A 19,517-nucleotide genomic window follows, 5' to 3' on the forward strand; every position below is an offset into this window, starting at 1 on the left:
CCTCCTTCGATTCATATACTTATATCTCTATGAGTAGAGATCACAATGAATGACTTCATGACTGACTTCAGGGGGACAGCCATCTCACACTAATATCTCCAACTCAGCTATCCAACTTCTTTTTTCAAACAACTCCACTATAATCAACATAAAGAACAACTTTCTTCAAAGGTAAAGCTTACCAATAAATAAATAAAGGAAGGAAGGAAGAAATAGGGTTTTTGGAAGGAGCAAGCATTTCGATATTGGGAGTACTTTAGTACATGGGCAGGAGACTTGGTGAACGGACCTGAAAAAGGAAGCTGAATCTGTCGCCTGCATAGGTTACTTAATTGCTCTTGCCTTTCTTTCCTCATGTTTAAAATAAGGACCATATAAGAACCAACCTCATAGGGGTATGGAGAATGAAATGAATGAATGTGTGCTATGTCAATGTTTACTATTGTTAGCCATTGTTTGAATATTTGTTCAGAGAGTGGAAATAGTCCAAGGAGACTTCACGCCAGCACCTAGTAAATCACTCCTGACTTATGGGTCCCTTTTGGATCCTCACTTGGGCACCCAGCACTGGCTTATTCATTCGACTTTATGTCATCTGCCCATTTGATCATTGAGCCCACCGGGGTCCCTTTCCAAGTCATCTGTGTGAAGATTGAATAGACAGAGACGGAGGGCAGAGCCTGGTGGTGAGTGTGGTGGGTGATAAGGCTGGGTCTCCTACCAGCTGGGCTGGTGTCAGGCCAAGCAGAGTGAAATACCCTCCATCTCTGGGCACCAGATTCCTCTCACCACAAATCATGACAAGCGCCTCACAAATGCAAATGTCCAACTTCCTTTGGTTTTAAAGACCCATCATTTCAGGAACATCACGGTAAATGATGGGCTTGGTAGCTATTGAGAAAGAAGTTAGAGGTGCTGGCATCCGAACTTAATTAGACACCTGTGCTCTTTATAGGGCCTGATAAGGTCAGGCAAATACATTCAACGTTAATAACATTATCAGCACCCCGTGGTCGGCGAGGCTTGCCAAAGTCGATACATCAAGATTTTGTGGCTGGGAACATGTGTCTTCTGTTCACGCTCAGGCTTGTTTCTTACATGCCAACAGCTGGTGCCACATCTGGAGAGGCTGTTTCTGTGGTGGCTTCTTTTCTCCTATGAGTCTTTTATGGGACACCCCATCCCACCTCAATCCTTTTAAGAGAAAAGAGCTCATTCATCCGTTCTCTGATGGCCTGTCAACAGCAGCCCTTGCATTTGCCGCAAGCAACCTATGTGACTAAGCCTAGCTCAGGCCTCAAGGTGGTGGTCCTCAAACACACATGTGCAGCATAATCATGGGGGAATGGGTGCCCAGGAAAGAAGCATTTCCAGCCCACTCTAAGTCCTGCTGTGTTAGGATTTGTGGGGGGTGAAGGATGCATGGCCTGAGGCTCTGCATTTCTCATTTGCTCCCCAGGTGATCTGATGCAAGTGGTCTGAGGACCAACCTTCATCTAGGGGGCTTTTAGCCACCAGCATAAGAGCCACCAACATAAAGCACTGGATCATTAGTATAATCAACAAGTAGTTCAGTGTGACCTGAATGAAGATCAGAGAGGCTTTAGATGGCTCTCAGTTCTCCAGTTAGGAGAGGAGGGAAAGGGGATGCCTGAAAGAGGGACCAGCTCACTCTAAACCATGGAGCCCTGAACAGAAGCTGCAGAGTGTGGGAAGGGCTTTGAAATCTGATCTCGAAGGCCATACAGTTAATAGACAAACCTGGACTTGGAACTCAGTTCTTTACTAAGTACTTTGCTTGTCCTTAGGCAAGTTACACAACCTCTCTGAGTCTCAGTTTCTCCTTCTATAATGGGCAACTGCCTACCTCTACCTTTCAAGGCTGAGAGAAATAAAAGAAAAAATTAATACATGTTGTTTACCAAAGGGCCCAGAGTGATATAGATGCTGCACAGATGGTAGGTACTAATAAAAATAGTGCTAACAAGAAATAACAACCAGATAAATATTATCCTACCTTGCTGAGAGGTTTCTACTTTATTTTTTATAGCCATGAGTAGCCATCCAAGTTTTAAAAGCAGAGGTCATATTTTATATAGTCAGTCAACAAATATTTATAGTACACCCACTATGCGCCACGCTATTCTAGGCACCGGAGCTTGTGTTTTAGAAAACTAGCTCTGGTGGCAGAGTAAGGCCTGAATTGGAGGCAGAAGCCATTACAAACTGTCGCAATCGTCCAATCCAGTGGTTCTCAAAAGTGAAGGTGCCTCATAGTCACCAGAAGTGTTTGTTAAAAATACACAAATCTCAGGCTCTACCCCAGACTTCTTGGTTGGATGGATTGCTAGGCCTCGTCCTCAGAGTTTCTGATTTGAAAGGTCTGGATGGGACCTGAAAAATGTGCATGTTTAAAAGGTCCCAGCTGATGCTCATGCCTCTGGTCAGGGGACCACATTTTGAGAACCACTGGACCAGGTAGCAGAAGGCATGACCCAAGCACAGAGACAAAGAGGTCACAAGCATCAACTAGGAAGGGTGAGAACACTGGTTCTGAGCAAGGTTTCAGTAGTAAGTGGACAAGGAATGGTGATATCAAGGGACCCAGGGACAATGAGGCCCAGCTACCTCTAAATCTGGTCTCAGGATTGCCTGCATGCCTTTGGGGTCCTGCCAACCTACCAGCCTCTGGGGACAGGAGGAGCAGGGGGCCTGGTTGTCCCCGTGTGGTGTCTTTAATTCTCGTGCTTGTCCAGAGGAGCAGCATCTTTTTCTCTGTTCTTCCCCCCGCCGAACCCCCACTCCCTGCTATTCTTTTCCTCCTGGGATGTTGATGCCGCCGAGATGTGCGGGTACCGTTCCGCAAGAGTGCCTGAGGTGTGTATTGAATTTCGGTCCCGGATCATTTAATGCGTGGTGACAGAGGGAGCGGATGTTGTTTGGATTCATGTGGAACTCTCTGCCTTTTCTATTTTCTGTACTGCAAGGCCGCAGAGGCTTGCTCAGCAGCCGGCCCCCCAAACTCCCTGCCTGTAAAAACCTCGTGGCACTGGGAGCCCCTGGTCCCTGCGGCATTGCCAAGCTCCTCGTGAAACCCAGTGGAAAATTGGAATGTTTGTGCAGGTCTTCAGAGCATCTGTTTCATTTAAAGTCCTCCCCAACCCCAGTTGTTACTGAATTAAACATCGAAACAAACAACGATCAATGGCCTAATAATATTATGCTCTGAAATGTGTCCTTTAATAACGACTGCGAAGCTCTTTGAGGGGGGAATGAGTCTGTGTGTGCACTAAATGGTGATCTACGTTAATTCCTTCACAGCTGCTAGTCTTGAAAAATGGTTCTGGGTATTCCTTCTGATGCAGCGTCCTGTTTTCTGTGGATCAGAAACTTCTCCTAGGAAGTTGGCTGAGATCTGTCCCTTTTCTCTTGATCTTGCTGGGAAAGGCTGCTTCAGATCCACTTGGCGTCTCTTTCCTTGTTGTTGCCTGGAGGGTTGACTTGGAAACGGGACAACGAGACCTGACCCAACCCTAGTGACCCAAGGCCCTACTACCTTGGTCACAGGCAGAAGAAACAGCAAGCGTGGAGAACTGGGGTGTGCTTGGTGCCTGAGCACAGTCACATTCCACAGCTTTCTGAAGAAAGTTAGAGACATGGAAACTGTCTCCTGGGATCCAGTGTTTCTAAAGAAGACACCAAAGAGAGCAGATGTAAAAGAGATGCAAGTTCTAAGGACTTGTGGAAATTAACCAGTTACCTTTAAAATGAGACTGTAGGCATGCTTATCCAGGGGAAGGCGTAAGATCAATGCCCGGAGCATTGAAGTGTCTCTGCTTAAATAGACAGAATTCTCCTTAACCATCACCACCCTCGGGGGAGGAAGAACTAGGAAGGAGTGCATTTTGGCTTTGGGGTTAGGATTATCAGACCCTACAGAAATGAATCATTTCTGTAAGCTCCTGTGACTTAGTTGGTCTGCTCCCTGTTTGCATGCCAAGTGCTCCTTCCCCTTTCCCTCAGACTTAAGATTCAGAGTGACCATATATGTTTTCTAACACTGTTGACATGATTGTAGTTGCTTTGCGGGAAAATATATATTTAAAATGTTTAAACATATACAAATGGGGCCAGTAGTATAATGAACCCCTGTAATTTTGGTGGACTTTTAATGACATTTTTTCCTAATTGCTGATGTCTTAGAGCACAGTGTTGGTATTCTTGTTTGAAGAAGCAGAAGATGAGAAAGGGAGTAGGTTGTTTGGGAGATACAGAAAGATGCTGCAAGGGAGAGAAAGCAGGTAGACCTTGCAACTCCCATGGACACCCATGTCCTCCATGAGGACCACGATGGACTTGTATAGGCAAAACCAGGGCAGCCTGAGGCAGGTGAGGTGCACACCTGGTCACCTGAAATAAAATTATAGAACAGGGTGCAGCTGTGCTCTTAATGACCTGTGGTGACCCTAGAAAAATGGGAGAGTCAAGAAAGAGAACAGGCCAATTATTTCAAACAGAAAAAAAAAGAGTGGACCAGAAAATAAAGACCAGTGGCCTCAAATAAAGGGCTTATAAGTTTTTAGGACACTGTGTGGCAATCACCAGGAGCTAACACCGGCTACCTGAGAATGATCCACATGCAACTGACTACCCTTGTTTCCTTGCAAGGAGGCATTCGACTCGTGGACTGGCAGAATGCTGTGGACATCGTTTATTTTTATTTTAGTGAAGCAGTTAACAGTCTTCCTCTAACTTTATCACATTGAATATGTTGACCTATAAGGCAGACGATCATTCCCTTAGCTAGAACCACCTCCCAAAGGTTGATTCAAGAGACTGCAGGAAGGCTCTATCCTGGGGCCTGCCTCATTGAACTTATTCTTTTTTTCAGTGACTCAGCTAAAGACTTGGAAGGCATGTTAGTCAGAATTGTAAATGGCAAACTAAGACCAGAAATGAAAGAATTGTGATTCAACCTCTAGAGAGGAAAGGTTTATTATGTGAACAGTTACTTATGTCTTAGATACACACTTGTGTATTACAGAGACCATCATGGAAACATGCATGTATGTATATGTGGGTACCTTGTTTTTTCACTTTCCATCTGACTGGGAGGAAAGTTGTGGTGATAAGATAGTCTCTCCTTGCTGTAGAGAAAGAAACGGTGCTGCTGATAAAAGAGCTGTAATTTATTAAGCATCTGCTATATGCCAAACAATGAAGCAGGCTGGTAGAGAAGAGTTACAACAGGCCTGGGACTGCAATCCTTAGGAAGACCCGTGTGCCAGGTTGGTCTTTGGCTGGTGCCTGTGAACTTGGATTTGGGGAGGTTTCACACCATCCCCAGATCAGATACAATTAGCTCACTGTGCCTAAACTGTCAATACAAATAACATGGTTTATACTGAACACCTACTTTCCTTCCAAGAGACCAGAATCTTGTTACATGCTAAGCAGAGGGTGCCTGTGGGACCAGCCCCCAATGAAAATCCTGGGCACTGAGACTCTAATGAGCTTTCCTGGTGGACGACATTTCACACATGTTGTCACAACTCGTTGCTGGGGAAATGAAGCGCTGTCTGTGTCCTCCTCTGGGAGGAGACTCTTGGAAGCCTGTGTCTGGTTACCTCTGAACTTCTCCCACATGCCTTTTTCCTTTGCTGATTTTGCTTTTTATATTTTGCCACAATAAATCTTAAATCTTACTTGTGAGTATAATTATATGCTGAGTCTTGTGTGGCCTCCAAGTAAATCATTGAGGGGTCTTGGGGACTGCTGGTTCACAGGCATTTGAGACTCATTAGATAAGGCCATTTTATACTTGTGATTCACAACTCCCAGATCCAGAACTTGAACCTACATCTAACTCCAAAGGCCTCCATATTCCACAGAGTCACCTAACAGCTTGCTGCTCCTTTACACTCAGTGCTCATGTAGGCCTTGACACCTGAAGTCTTGCTCCCTCAGTTTTCCAGAGTCCCCAGTCTCATCTCAGCATCTTCTGAAATGAGAGGGGGAAAAAAAAAAAAAAAAAAAACACTGAGCAGATCCACCAAAAGCGGCAGGGTAGAGAGTGGTCCTTGTTTTTCAGGACCCAGGAAATTTATTCCCATTACTTTCATCCCAGTGAATCCTCTCTGCCTCTCTTTCTTGTTATTGGCCCCCCCATGAGACTGGGTGGTTGCATGTTCTGGCAAAGAAGGTGCGGACATGCAGGCTAACCCAGAGCTATGTTAGCTGTGGCCTTGCCCTGCCTGTTGGTCTCCAGTCAGTCACTCCTTCCTTGCCCTGTCGGGTATAAAAAAGGACATGTCCTATGCCAAACCCACAGAACATGCAACAGCAAAAGTGCACCCTGGTGTAAATTCTGGGCTTTGGGCAGATATGCTGCATTAGTGTAGGTTCATCATGATAACAAATGGGCCACTCTGGTGGGCTGTCCAGGTGGGGACAGAGGAGCCGGGGACATAAGGGAATCTGTGTATTTCCTGCTCAATTTTTCTGTGAACCTAAAGCTATTCTAAAAAACTAAAGTTTGTTAATTTTTTTTTTCTTTTTTTAAAGGACATGCTCTAGCTCTTCGAGTGTGGTTTTGGGTATAGATTAGGACAGCCAGAGATGGCTGCTCTCTTAAAAGGGTGGCTCATTTCTAATGTTCCCCCATTGCTCTCTCCATTAAACGCAACAAAATGTCTTTGAGAGAGAAGAGAATTTCCCATCTCTTTTGCCAACTGGTGTATAATGGGCTCATCTTCTGCCCCAGTTTGAAAAAGTACAGAATACCCAGCTCTGTTTTTAAACTGTGTTCTTGACCTAAAAAGCCCTGAGGCTGAGCAAGCCAGAGGTTTATCGTAAAATGACCCATTGGCAGGCCTCCTATTTCTAGTGGCCCCACTTTCCCACTAGAGCCGCAGCAGGACCCCGGGAGGGGATGGAGGAGGTGAAAAATGAAGATAGACCACCCCCCATGCAGCCCTGGGGATGGTTCCAGAATGGGAAGAGAGGGCCTCAGAGGACCTGGCTAGCACCCCCAAACTCAACCCTGTTTTGAATTTCCTGTGGCACCGGAAGTTGTGGTATGTGTAAACAAATGTCATTTCTACCTCCTGTGTCTAAGCCTCCCCTCCAACACCTCTTCCCAACACACACACACACACACACACACACACACACACACACACAGACTCTTAGTATTCCTTTGACATCTCACACATTTTAACCCACCATCCCAGGGGTAAGGATCTATTGCATTCCACAGCCCCCACTGCATCAAAACTACCCACCTTCAGAAGACAGGTGAGGGACCAGCCAGATAAAAGGAAAAGCAAGAAGAAAACTGTTTAAAACATGAGCTCTAGGACCTCACCCGCCTGGGCTTGAACTGGGCTCTGCTGATTTGCAGCTCTGCAATTCCAGGCATGTTACTTAACCTTGCTGATCCTTGGTTTTCTCATCAGTAAAAGGGAGGCAAATAATAGATTCTACCTTGGAGAGTGGGAGATAATTCAGCTAAAGGGCACATGTCACCTAGTGACCCTAACTCATCTTGCTATATTTGTTGATGCTATTGGTGTTGATGTTGTTAGGAATAAGCTCACCTTCTCAGGGCCATGCTCCTTTAATATCACTCTGTTTCCCCACTGTCCCCCTCTGCACCTCGATTCTAAGAAGTCTTCTGTCAGCTCCTCCTGAGAGACCACCAATGCCAGACACACCCTTGTCCCGATATCTCTTAGAAGCATTGCCTTCTTATCTGCAAAGAGAGATACCTCTCCTCTTAGAATAAGTGCTCTGCTTCTCAGTGTGCACTTTCCAGAGAGTTCTCCCTGCCCCTGACGCCTGAGCTCTCCCTGAAATAGGCACCACTATGCCGTGGGGAAAACAGTCAAGGTCCCTGTTAGTGTTTGTCCCTTCTAAGAGCCTACAACTGCAGGTTTCTGTGATTTAGAGAAGAACCTGTTCCAAAGAAATTGTTCATCTGTCTGTTTTGTTGTTGGTGGTGGGTTTTTTGTTTTGTTTTGTTTTGCTTTAATAACTACTATTGCTATATATAGCATTTATTCTTAATGATAAGGATTAGTCCTTGTCAGTAAGAAAGATGCCCAAGAGTGGACACGTGAATTTCTCAAGATCACTGATCCTAGACAGGGATCGTGTCTGGATTGAGAGGACAGCCTCCAGAGAGCATGCAAATCCCAGGCTGAGCAGTGACTGTCACTTTAGAGCTAAATGACCTTCGGGGAGTCACTTGAGCTCCTACACCTCATCTGTAAAAAGGGATAATAGGTTCATTTAGGGGAACATGAGAACATGCATATAAAGTTCTTAGCCCCGTGCCTGGCAGGCAGCAAGCAGTCAGTACGTGCTAAGCTGTCATTATGATGCATTCTAAAATTTAATCGGAATCTGTGCTTAAAGCAGCTGTTTGGGAATATACCAGAGAGCCTGGTGTCAGTCAGCCTGCGTCCTGGAACTTACACTCTGCATTCAGTCCAGAAGCAGGTGTAACTGTGGGCCCTTAACAGAGAAGCAGGTCCACCTCCCTTTGCCACTTGGGTGGCCCTTTCCATTGACTTGTGCTTGACCAGCAAGGCTTCAGTTGCTTGCTCTAGGGTCATCTAGAAGCCCACAGGTGTGTGTACATAAATCTTCGTGATTATCGAATTTATCCAGAAAGTTCCACGGGTCCCTGTGGGGCCCAGCTTTACTAGTCAAGCCCTCGCAGCCTCTTTGGGATCTTGTCCGAGGCAATGGCTGGCACTGTGCGCTCAGGCATGTGATGCGGATGACAGCGCCCTCTGTGTGAGCCTGGGAGAGTGGTGTTGCACGTCATTGCCAGGGGCTGCCAACCATCTTCTCCGGAAGCTCCAGTGAGGGAAACACAGCTGGACACACCTGTTCTGGAAAAACATTTTTACTGTCCAAAACTGGAGAGTAAAAATGTGATTTGGAGGAAAACCAGGCCCACGGAAGTATCTGGGTAACCGAGCGGTGGAAGCACACACAAGCCAATCATGATCACACAGAAAACAACGGCTAGTGTTTCCTGATCCTGTTTTAAACACAGAGGTGCTTTTCTCATTCAGTTCCCACGGGAGCCCTTTGCAGTAGGTACGGTTAATATTTCCATTGCCCAGATGAGAAGCGTGACGCTGGGAGAGGTTTGGTAACTCACCCGAGGACACAGGATGACAAAAGGACAGAGGGGAGATCTGATGCCAGGTGTGTCTGATTCTGGAGATGGGGCTCGTGCCCAAACAATGCCCAGCAGCAGAGTGCAGAGCTGGGGCTTTCAAACTTCATTTTCTTAGAGTAACCCTTTGGCACAAAAAGAAAATCTTTTTGTGTACCCTAACACAGAAATCAAATCAGAGTGGAGCTGCTGTGGCCGAAGGGGGCCAGGGGCCCACAGCCCTTCTAACATCCTCCCTCTCTTCCCCTTGGGGTTCTTGGAGAATCTCTGGAACCCTTGAGCTCCACAGGACACAGACCAGAAGCCTGGAGTATGGACTTCAGAGCTTCGGTTTTCCCTTTGTGAAAGGAAAGCCCAATGGAGACTTACCAGAGCTGGGAAGATGGATGAGTTGGTGCATGTGGAGCCGCTAGCATCCCCCAGCTGTGGTTGTTACTGATTTACTCCTATGTTTCCTGGTAAATTAAGTGTTAATCCAGAGCAGGCTATAATGGTTGGTAGCCTCAAAAAATGTATTTATGTCTATGTCCTAATCCCTGGACTTGACCGTATGTGGCAAAAGATGTGATGACGTTTAAGACCTTGAGAAGAGTTTATCTTGAAGTGATGCAGCCACAAGCCAAGCAACACCTGCAGCCACCAGAAGCTGTGAGAGGTAAAGGCGCGCACTCTCCCCAGAACCCCAGAGGGAGCGCGACTTTGCCAGTCCCTTGACTGCAGACTTCTGGTCTCCAGAACTGCAGGAGGATAAATCCGGGTTAAGCTGCCCAGTACTTTGTTATGGCAGCAAGTAGACTGATGCAGGGTCCTAGCCCCTGTGTGGCCCCAGCCTCCGCCCTCATGCACGTATGGGACTTGCTTAACACAAAGAGGAAGGCATAGGGTGCAGGCTGAAATCCTTGGAGTAATGCATCAAAGACACCTGCCTGGCTCCTACTCTTCAGCAAGCAGGCTCTGGCAGGAGTCCTCTTTGCTCTTGGAGACCCTGCAAAGGGCAGAAGCTCTGTCACTGCTCAGGTTTCCACTTTCCTACCAAACCTCAGCTCCAGCAATCACAACGGCGAGTCAGTTATTTGTAACACCCAGATTGTCATTTCTGATGACGGGTCCACATTTATCTGTTGAGTCTAATGATTGTGCGGACAGGAGCCTTATTTGTGCTGTCACATTCCCCTTTATCACCATCCCCATCCAGGCCTGTGGGGGCTCTTCAGATGAACAGAAATGCCTCCTAGAAGCTGTGCTTGCCACGTGTCCTCTCCCCTCGCCTTGCTTCAATATCAGTCTTTTCCCTGGAAAGGAAGCTAGGCTGAGCCGACTAAGGTCTGTACCGCCACAAAGCAACCAGGAGGCCTGTGAGGGCCCAGGTCCAGCATAGTCCTGCCACGTTCCTCAGCTGCAAAGATGTCCCTCCAGGGCCGACTGCATAGCCACCGAGCCATAGAGATTTCTACACGACAGCCATCTGGCACTGATTTTTCAGCTACACCTCCCGAGAATTTGCCAGAGGCACAATGTAAGGAAGCAATAACTGTTTTTTGGCCACCACACCTGCTGAGAGGGTACCACGTGCTCCTTCTGCACCCACCGGTATAATTTGGAGAAAGCTTTGCCAAAAGGAATCCCTAGTCTAGTTAAAATAATATGTTAGCTCGTGAGTAGGAGAAAAAGAAGACATTGTGGTCGGGAGGAAGAAGAAACCAGAATTTAGAATCAGAGGAACCACATTCAGAGCCTAGCCTTGCTAGCTTTCCAGTTGTGTGACTTGGACACATGACTAACCTCTGGCCTTAGTTTCTCATTTAAGGTGGGGGAGGTTCAGAGTGGCCTATCGGATTGCTGCAAGGATTAAGCCATGGGTGTGGGTAACCACAGACTACCATACCCCTGCCTGTGCACCCAAGACCGCAGGCCCAAAGGCGGAATAGAATATGTCGCCCCTCCTTGGCTCTGTGATTTGAGTCCTGAGGTCAGGGCCAGGCAGCCCAACAGAGACGCCGTTCCATGAAGGGCCACTGTTGGGGGCCTGCTGCCTTCTGGCCGCTTATTGAGGCCACAGATCAACAGAGACCTCCAGCCAGACTCCTATCACACGCTGTCCCATCTCAGCTTGTCTCACATTGAATTTCAAAAGATGATGGCTGGTTTCTCTTATCTTTGAAAAAGAGTGCTATGGCTGTCTTCTCTTTCTAAAGGGACTAAATGCACACATCACAAGGAAAAGAAGAATGCTCGTGCCCTCCCAAAGGATTGAGCGCTTGCAGATGCCGAGGCTAGCTATCCGACCTTCACTGACCTGTGTGCCGGGGACTGGATTTGGTTGGGCAGAGCTGCAGAGGGGCTGCTGGCTGGTTCTTGGAAGGGGTAGAAGGTGCAAGGAGGAAGGCAGAAGGCTTCTATGAAAAAGCTCATGAAATGAGTCTCTGGATTCCTGTCTGCCCAGAGCAGGATGCTGGACTGGGCTCCACCCCATGGCTCAAAAGGACAAATGGTTCCTTGGCAAGGGAGCCTACTCAGCTCCAGGAGAAAGGAAAGGATGAGGACAGTGTGTTGCTTCTCTACCCTCAGGGAGGACATACATTCACAAGTGTGGAAGGAGAATCAGAGGCTTTGTGAATTGTGAATTAATCAGTATTATCCTTCCAGGGTCTTCTCACCACAGCTTGTTCTCAACATGTTTAACTGCAGCGATGTTGTTGTAAACCCACAAATGGCACAGATGAGCTTTATCCAAGTCCTTTTGTGTTGGACTCGGAGCACCATGTGCTAGGTGGTCCGTGGTGGATCTCAAGGGGATGGGAAGGACTAGGGATGTGTTTCACATTTTGGTGGCCATGAACATCACCTGGGAGTTTGTATGGAATGCTGATTCCTGGTCTCTAATTGAGCAGGCTGAGTGGTGCACTGGGATTCACATATTTAAGCAGCAACTCAGGAGTTTTCAATGTAGGCTTCTGTGAGCTACCTTTTGAGACACATCCATCCAGACCAACCCTTCTGAAACATAATGCCCCAGAAACGTTAAAGTGCAGATTCTGATTCAGAGATCTGGGGTGGGACCAGAAATTTTGCACTTTTGAAGCTGCTCACTCCTCCTCTGGCAATCAGGATGGACCAGGGGCTTTGTTGTAGATGGATGAGTCAAACCATAAAATGTCTGCTGGCCTAATATCTTAGATTATATTCTGTCCTTTCATTTGTAATTAACATAACTATTTATCTTAATTGCCAGTCAGGTAGGTAATTTTTATACAGCAAGCACTTTAAAGAAATAAATGTCTAGGTCTAATTTGGTACTTTTTCACCAATACTTAACACACAACATTTTCTGTCCCTAAACTTTAATGCACATTTGCTGGAACAGCCAGATTCTGATTAGTGTTAATGCACAGCGAAGGGAATTGAAGCCAGCTTGGCAACAAAGACCCCTCTGAATGAACGCCTTGTGTAGTTGGCAGCTCTATATTTTTTAAAGCAAAAGTCTCTTCTAGAACTATTTCCTTCCAATCAAAATGAAGAGTTGAATTCATCAGTTAACACTCCATAGCAACTAGAAGGCTTTTGCTGCTTCCTCCACCATTATTTCTCAAGACACAGCCAGGCGTACCCCCATTAGCTGCAGCATGAGAGGGAACACTAGAACTTGACGTCCCCAGCGGGAGGGGATGGTCAGGAGAGGAAGGAGTGGAGTCCAGCAAGCAGAACAGTTGGTGCACAAGGTATGGACCAAGCACCAGCAGTGGCCAGTGAGCAAAGGGAGTCAGGTTCCAGTGCAACATGGCCCGTACATCCTGCAGCAGCTTATATTAGAATTCCAAGCAGATCACCATAAAGGGGGAATTTCATGGTCATAAAAAGGGGCCAGCCTCTCAGTTAGAATCTGGTCCAGGGCCTTGAATGGACAGAGCCGTGGGCCAGAGGGTGACTTTTCTGATCTGAAGAGGGCCATCTTTATTCCCCACTGAGCTGTGACCAACATGAGCTCACCTGGTCCTTGTCTTTGCATGACAACCCTCCCCCTCATCAGGGCCTGACCTCTCTACTCCCTGCTCCCCACCAGGGCCTGTGACCTGTTTCTAACAAACCTGTGTCTCCTTGCTTATCCAATCCAGACATTAGGCCAGGCTGTCTTAAAGCTGTCTTAAAGGTGCCTCCTGTACACCTCCAGCCCATGACCAGCCCTGGACTTCCTCCCTGCTAGAGAAAACCACTGCTGCCTGCTGACCAGGCCCTCAACAAATCACTGTCATCTCCCTTTACCAGGGCATTCCTGCAGCTCACTGGGCCTATCATTCAGCAATTGCCGAGCAGGGTAGAAGAGCTAGGGCTCCCCAGGGGGCCCAGGCAGCTGCCTCTGCTGCAGACAATAGCCAGGTACATGGCGCATGTGTTTGTGTGTGTGTGTGTGTGTGTGTGTGTGTGTGTGTCCGTGTATATGAAACCTACAGCTGTGCCAAGGTTTGCCTGTATTATCTCATTTGATCTTGAAGTAAAGCAAATATTATTAGCCCCACTTCATAGATGAGGAAACTGAATCCTAGTAAAAATAAACAGGTCCCTTTATCAAACACTGTGTTTGGCGCTAGAAGAATAAAATATAGTCCAGAACTTCATGAAGCGCACAGTCTTCTGTGCTCAAGGCTACCCAGGTAATAATAATAAGTCATTCTTTCAAAAATATTTATGGAGTTCTCATTGTGTGTCAGACACTGAGTGTGGGAGGGAGAAGATAGACTTGCTAACTAGTGTTTATTGAGCATTTGCTCTGTGCTGACCATTGTATGAACCCTCGGACGGGTATGATCAGCCCAAGAGCTGAGGTTGGCATCCTCACTTGACACTTGAGGAAACTGAGGCTTGCTTGGGTTGGCCGATTTCCAAGAGCACCCACATGACTGAGCAGGACCTGCCCTTGGGCTATCTCGCTCCTGCCATGAGTGCTTCACCGCAGAGCTAGACTGTCTCCCAGCCTGTATGTTCTGATTCCAGGTCCAGGGCTCTCTCTGTCACTCTGTGTTGCCCCCACAGAACCCACATTGGTTTGAAGAGCAGGGGCTTTTGCCAAATTTACCCAGTCAGATCTGCAGGGCTGCCCTCCACAGCTTGTTCCCTGAGGCAGCCCTGCCTACACTCCGCCTCTGCCTGTGCCCTCCCGTTCACTTCACTCCCTGTGCAGTTTGTCTTCCCTGTGGGACGGGGATCCCACCCCTGTCCTCTGCGGCTCACCATTCCTCCTCCAATGGTCCCGACCTCACCTTCTGAGGCAGCTTATCTGCCTGTCCTGTTTACCGTGGAATATGGCCGTGTCTAAGCTATTTGGTTGCTCTTCCAACTTCTCCCCCAGCCCTCACTCCCCCACTTTCCTCTCAGGAAAGAACCTCATCCTTCATCACCTTTATGAGAAGATCAAGGGCATCCTCTTGGAGTTGTTCTCTTTGATCTGACCCATGAGCTGCCCTGACACCCTGTTCCCTGCCCCTCCTCCTCATCTTGCCCAGGTACGCGGGAGTCTACTGCCCCTCCTAGGTCTTTTTTTCTTGCCCCCACACGTACACAGGCCTCAGAGCTTGGTGACACCCTCACTTAACGCCTTGTGCCCTGGCCATGTTCTGGATCTCTCTGAGCCCTTTCTGTCTTCAGCAAGCCATCTGCGCAGCCTCCCCAAGCACTCCTCTGGGCCCTCAGGTCCCCTCTCAAGGTGAACAGCCTCCCTAAAGGTCGTCAGTGGCTTCCAAATTGTCAAATCCATTTGCTTTTCCAGCACTTGGCCCTTTGGACCCCTCTTATTTTGATTCTTGCTTTCCTGACTTCTGTGCTTTCTTGACTCTTCTGTCTTGGAAGTCATTTGCTTGCAAAGAACAGAAACCTACTTATGTTGACTCAGAAGGACTAGGGGAATCTCATGGAATCCAATTTTCATTATTCTACACTAATGTTCCAGTTCTCTCCCTTGGCAATCCTTCACGAACTCAACCACCAGATAATCCTCTCCGGGACAGGGCTTGGATACAATGATACATCCTGATCAGAGTCCTTCAGTGGCTCTCTACTTCCAACCAATAAAATCTAAAGCTCAGACTCTATGCCACATTTTCACAACTTAGCTGCACGTCCCGTTCTGTTTTGCCTTCTATCATTTTCCACTATTATCCAACACTCATCTCTATGTTGTCCAGCTAGCCCACCCCATTCCCTCAACTGATCTGCTTCTCAGCTCACACCATGTCTTTTGTAAATGCCTACCCATACATCTCTTATTAAAATCCTATATATCTCTCAAGTTCTAGGTCAAATGCACCTTCATTTTAAAGAGTTTACTCCAGCAAAAGTGACCTTTCTCTCCCCTGAACGCTTGGGATTGGGGCCACTCTTATTTGCTGTACCAGGCTGAGACTCTGAGCAGAGTTACATCATATGTTCATGTACCTGTCATAGCAATATGCCCAACCTGAAAATAGGATCCCACTAGAGTGACGCTAAGTCAATGGCTGACTTAGCTTTTTCACTCTTAAATGAATCCATGGGCTACTTGCCACACCATCCTGGCCTCCAAATTGGTCCAGTTCCTCAACTGAAATGAAGATGAAGACCAGCAACTTTTTAGATGGCAGCTTATAGATGGATGAGGGAAAGAAAATTTGAGTAGTGTTTTGCAACCCAGCAGTTAGCGATTTGCCTTTATCCACAGCAAGTAGACTCATCTACTGGTCTTGCAGCAGCCATCTCTGAGTGCCTGCAGCCCAGCCCTGCTGCCTGGAATGCAGCCTCAGATTTCCAGAACCCAGTGAGTCAGACATTCGCTCTATGTCCATTGTTCACCTCTCCCTGGGACTTCTGGAGTGGTGTTGAGGGACCTTGAGATGTGCTGAAGGACACAGGGACTGGGTAGAGTTAGGGAAGTGCTGCCTCCCCTCAGCAGACCTTGGTGAGTGAGTCTCCAGAATGGATAGACCAGATGAGTCACTGTCATCTGGAGACACATTCCTTATCCTTCCAGACTCTTCTTTTCCCAAAGATACTCGACTCCTACCTGAAGACTGTCAACTGTTGGCTCCCAGCTCCTGGCTCTGGGACAGACATGTGACCCAAACAGGGCCAATCAGAGCTCTTCCCTGAAGCTTGTCACATTGGAACTGAGGCAAGGAAGCATATTCCACTGAAATACCAGCCTGGAAGTGCTGCCACTGATCAAGCCTGGTGCAGGACAGGGTAAGAGTGTGAGGCCAAAATCAGAAGAGGAAGAGGGCAGGAAAATGAAGACCTCATCACTTCCTGTTTGAGAACCCCCATTCCAGTCACCCTCGAGGCCTCACTGCATCCTTGCTGTGCCTGCAGTGTGGACATCTGAGCAAAGAAATCCCTCCACAAGTTCAAGGTTGCATGTGTGTCACTGGCAACCCAAGAACCCTGGTAACACAAGTTCTGTCTGTCCCCCTGAATCCTTTTTTGACAGTTGATGGAACTCCGGCTTCCCTGGCTGCCTCTTCCCAGAAACAGCCTTTGAGGGATGGAGTCTTCACCATCATCATCATCATCAACAGTATCATCAACGTCCACAGGCTTAACTGAGCACCTGTTCTCCTGCCACTGCCCCCAGTACCATGGGGATAGCGCTGCCAGGTCTCTGCCTTCTGGGTGCTTCCGCACTCATCAAAATAGAAGAAATTACAAGGGCGCAGAGCACATGCTGAGCACAGATCTTTTTAAGAACAAGGCATAAATCAATCAGTCTGTGTGGAGTTTTTACAGAACGCAGACACTCATCACTACAGATTATTCTGACCTTTCGGTACCAAACACCCCTTTCTTGGAAAACCATTTGCCCCTCAGGACAAAAGGTTTTTCTCTATCATTTTAAAGTTCCTTTTTTCAACAGCACTCTGTGGGGTCTTCTCCACCCTGCCCGGCTCCTAAATCAAGATGAAATCTGGTTGCTGTGTGCTTCTGAGATGCCCTTTCAACTTTATCCACCTTCCTCCCCTGGGGGGCCTCCCCACTCTGTTCCCTCCTATTATGACAGCTCCACTCCTTTGAAGTGGATACCTGGCCCCCGGATAGATCTTACTCTAGGATACAATCTGGGAATCTCCTGTTTGAATACCTTTCCATATGTTTTCTGATCCTATTGAATTTCTGTGGCTTTCAAAGAATTAAGTGTGTAAAAAAGGAAAAAAGAACATTACACACATTTCCAAAGAAATAATCAGTGCTGAAAGGCGTCCATTCAAAATGGGAAACATTTAGATACGACTGCAAAAGAAAAGAGAAGTTGAAAGACGAGGTGTCTGGCATCTCTGTCTTTCTTATTGCTCTTCCACCTTAGGTGGAATATCTGCCCAGACACTCAGATATTCTGGATTCCAACTACCAAGCCAACAGGGTCTGGGCCTCTGTTGGACAAACATGCCTACTGTGCATTCAGAATTTCACTGGTTTGTGAATAATCCTTTTTCCTACTTTCCAGGGATAAATTCTTCTCTTCAGGTCTGAGAGGATAGATTATTTTTATCTTCTTTCTTTTCCAAAAACTTAGTGGCCTCAAAAATGATTATTATTTCCCCCAATGCTGAAGGTTGAAAATTTGGTCAGGACCCAAAGTAGTTCATGCCATAAGCTGATGTCACTCACTCTGCTGCCTTCTGATGTCAGATGGGCTGGGCAGGGCTGAAAGGTCCAAAAGTTCTTTGCTCACAAATCTGTGCTTTGGTGCTTTTCCATGGGCTTAGCCTGGCCTTCTCCAGTGCACGGTGGACTCAAAGTAGTCAGATTCCCTACATAACAATTGATGAGCCCAGAACTGACCCAACATCACTTCCTCCACATTCTGCTAAGGCAAGTCACAAAGCCAGCAGATGCAAGAGGAGGAGAAATAGACTCCATTTCTCAATGGTGGAGTAACATGTGCATACAGAGAAGAAAGGAAATGACGTTGGGCACTTTCAGAGACTACCTGCCACATCCCTTTCACCACTTACTTAACTCAGTTGAAGGGTTCCTGCTCCTGCTTATTTCTTGGCCTGAGAGATGGCCATCTGGTCCTCAAAGAGGCCATCTACAGAACTTCATTGTCATCTTGAGCAACTCTTCTCTGTCTCTTTTTTTCCAAAGATTGTCTTGCCTCACAATCTTCATCCTAAGCCCCAAAGACTCCCTTACAGTCAACCTTCACCCTTCCTGAAACACTTGTTTCTGGAAATAGTTCATTCCCAAGTACTGATCCTAAATTAATTTTTACTAACTCTAATTTTTTTTTTTGACGAGGACCATTTAAAACGTATAAAGTTGGCAATCCTTTAGACCAGGGTTGGCAATCTTTGTTGTAAAGAGCCAGATGATAAATATTTTCAGCTTTAGGTCATAGAGTCTCTGTTCAACTCTGTTGTTTCGCAAAAGCAGCTACAGATGATTCGTCAATGAGCATGTCCATGTTCCAGTAAAACTTTATTTACAAAAATAGGCAACAGGCCATATTTGCCCCTTAGACCATAGTTTTCTGATCCTTCATTTAGACCAAGGGGTAAGTTTGTCTTTCCATTTAGTTTATCTAATCATTAGCTATTTGACTTTCAGAAAATCACTTTTCTATGAAACTAACTTTTTTCATCTATAAAATGAGGGTATGGAAGTGACCATGAGTGAAATATCCCTTAGTTGTGAAAACTTAACATGTATTTTTAAATCTAAGGAAATACCCAAAGTAAGAACCAGACGAGATTGTTTCTCTATGATAACATCTTGGTCCTGCTGATCAGCCCTAACTTTGGGTCTTTCCAGGGTCTACCCACCTGTCCCATGCATGTCTATTTCTTTCTGGGTGTGTGTGGTTATAAGCTCACTGTCCCCCATTTCCATCTATCTATATGCCCTGTTTCTATCTTGCATTCTTTGTGTATATACACATCTTTCTCTTTTCTCTGCCCTGCCTCTGTCCCCTGACAGATATATATGTTTTCATTATTTTCCTTTTTAATGAAAAAATTTTGTGTTCATAATTTCCACAATCAATATCACATCATATATCTTTCAAATCTTTTTTGTCAAAAAACGTTTTCTGTTTATGTAAAATGAGACATCACATGTAAATTGTTTAGCATAATAAATGGTAGCAAATAGGTACTCAATGATTGCATCCTTTTATCTGGCTTCCCCTCGTGTGACTGCCTAAGTGATTTTTTTCACACAGGTCAGTGATTCTCAACAGAACAAACACTGACCCTCTGCATCTGTCTACAGCACATGACTCTTCTCCCTCACCCTTACCCAGAACACCAATTCTGCACATACTCTTTGTATTGCTCTGTTTGTACATATGTTTGGGGAATTA

The 19,517-nt window shown here is 46.6% G+C and overlaps 1 protein-coding gene and 1 long non-coding RNA gene across 9 annotated transcripts in view; one reads left to right on the top strand and one right to left on the bottom strand.

The window, feature by feature from the left end:
* The window catches only part of CRTAC1 (cartilage acidic protein 1), a 135,274-nt gene that overhangs the window by 57,744 nt on the left and 58,013 nt on the right, over positions 1-19,517 (top strand). The window lies entirely within an intron of this gene.
* Positions 5,178-19,517, bottom strand: part of LOC306659912 — a 39,156-nt gene continuing 24,816 nt past the window's right edge. For all 3 annotated transcript variants that reach the window (XR_013763482.1, XR_013763483.1, XR_013763484.1), the window contains exon 2: positions 5,178-6,001. This is a non-coding gene — a long non-coding RNA (uncharacterized lncRNA). The remainder of the gene's footprint in view (positions 6,002-19,517) is intronic.

The sequence above is a fragment of the Sciurus vulgaris genome (genome assembly GCF_902686455.1).
Source record: "Sciurus vulgaris genome assembly, chromosome: 4".
In the NCBI taxonomy this organism is placed as follows: Eukaryota; Metazoa; Chordata; class Mammalia; order Rodentia; family Sciuridae; genus Sciurus; species Sciurus vulgaris.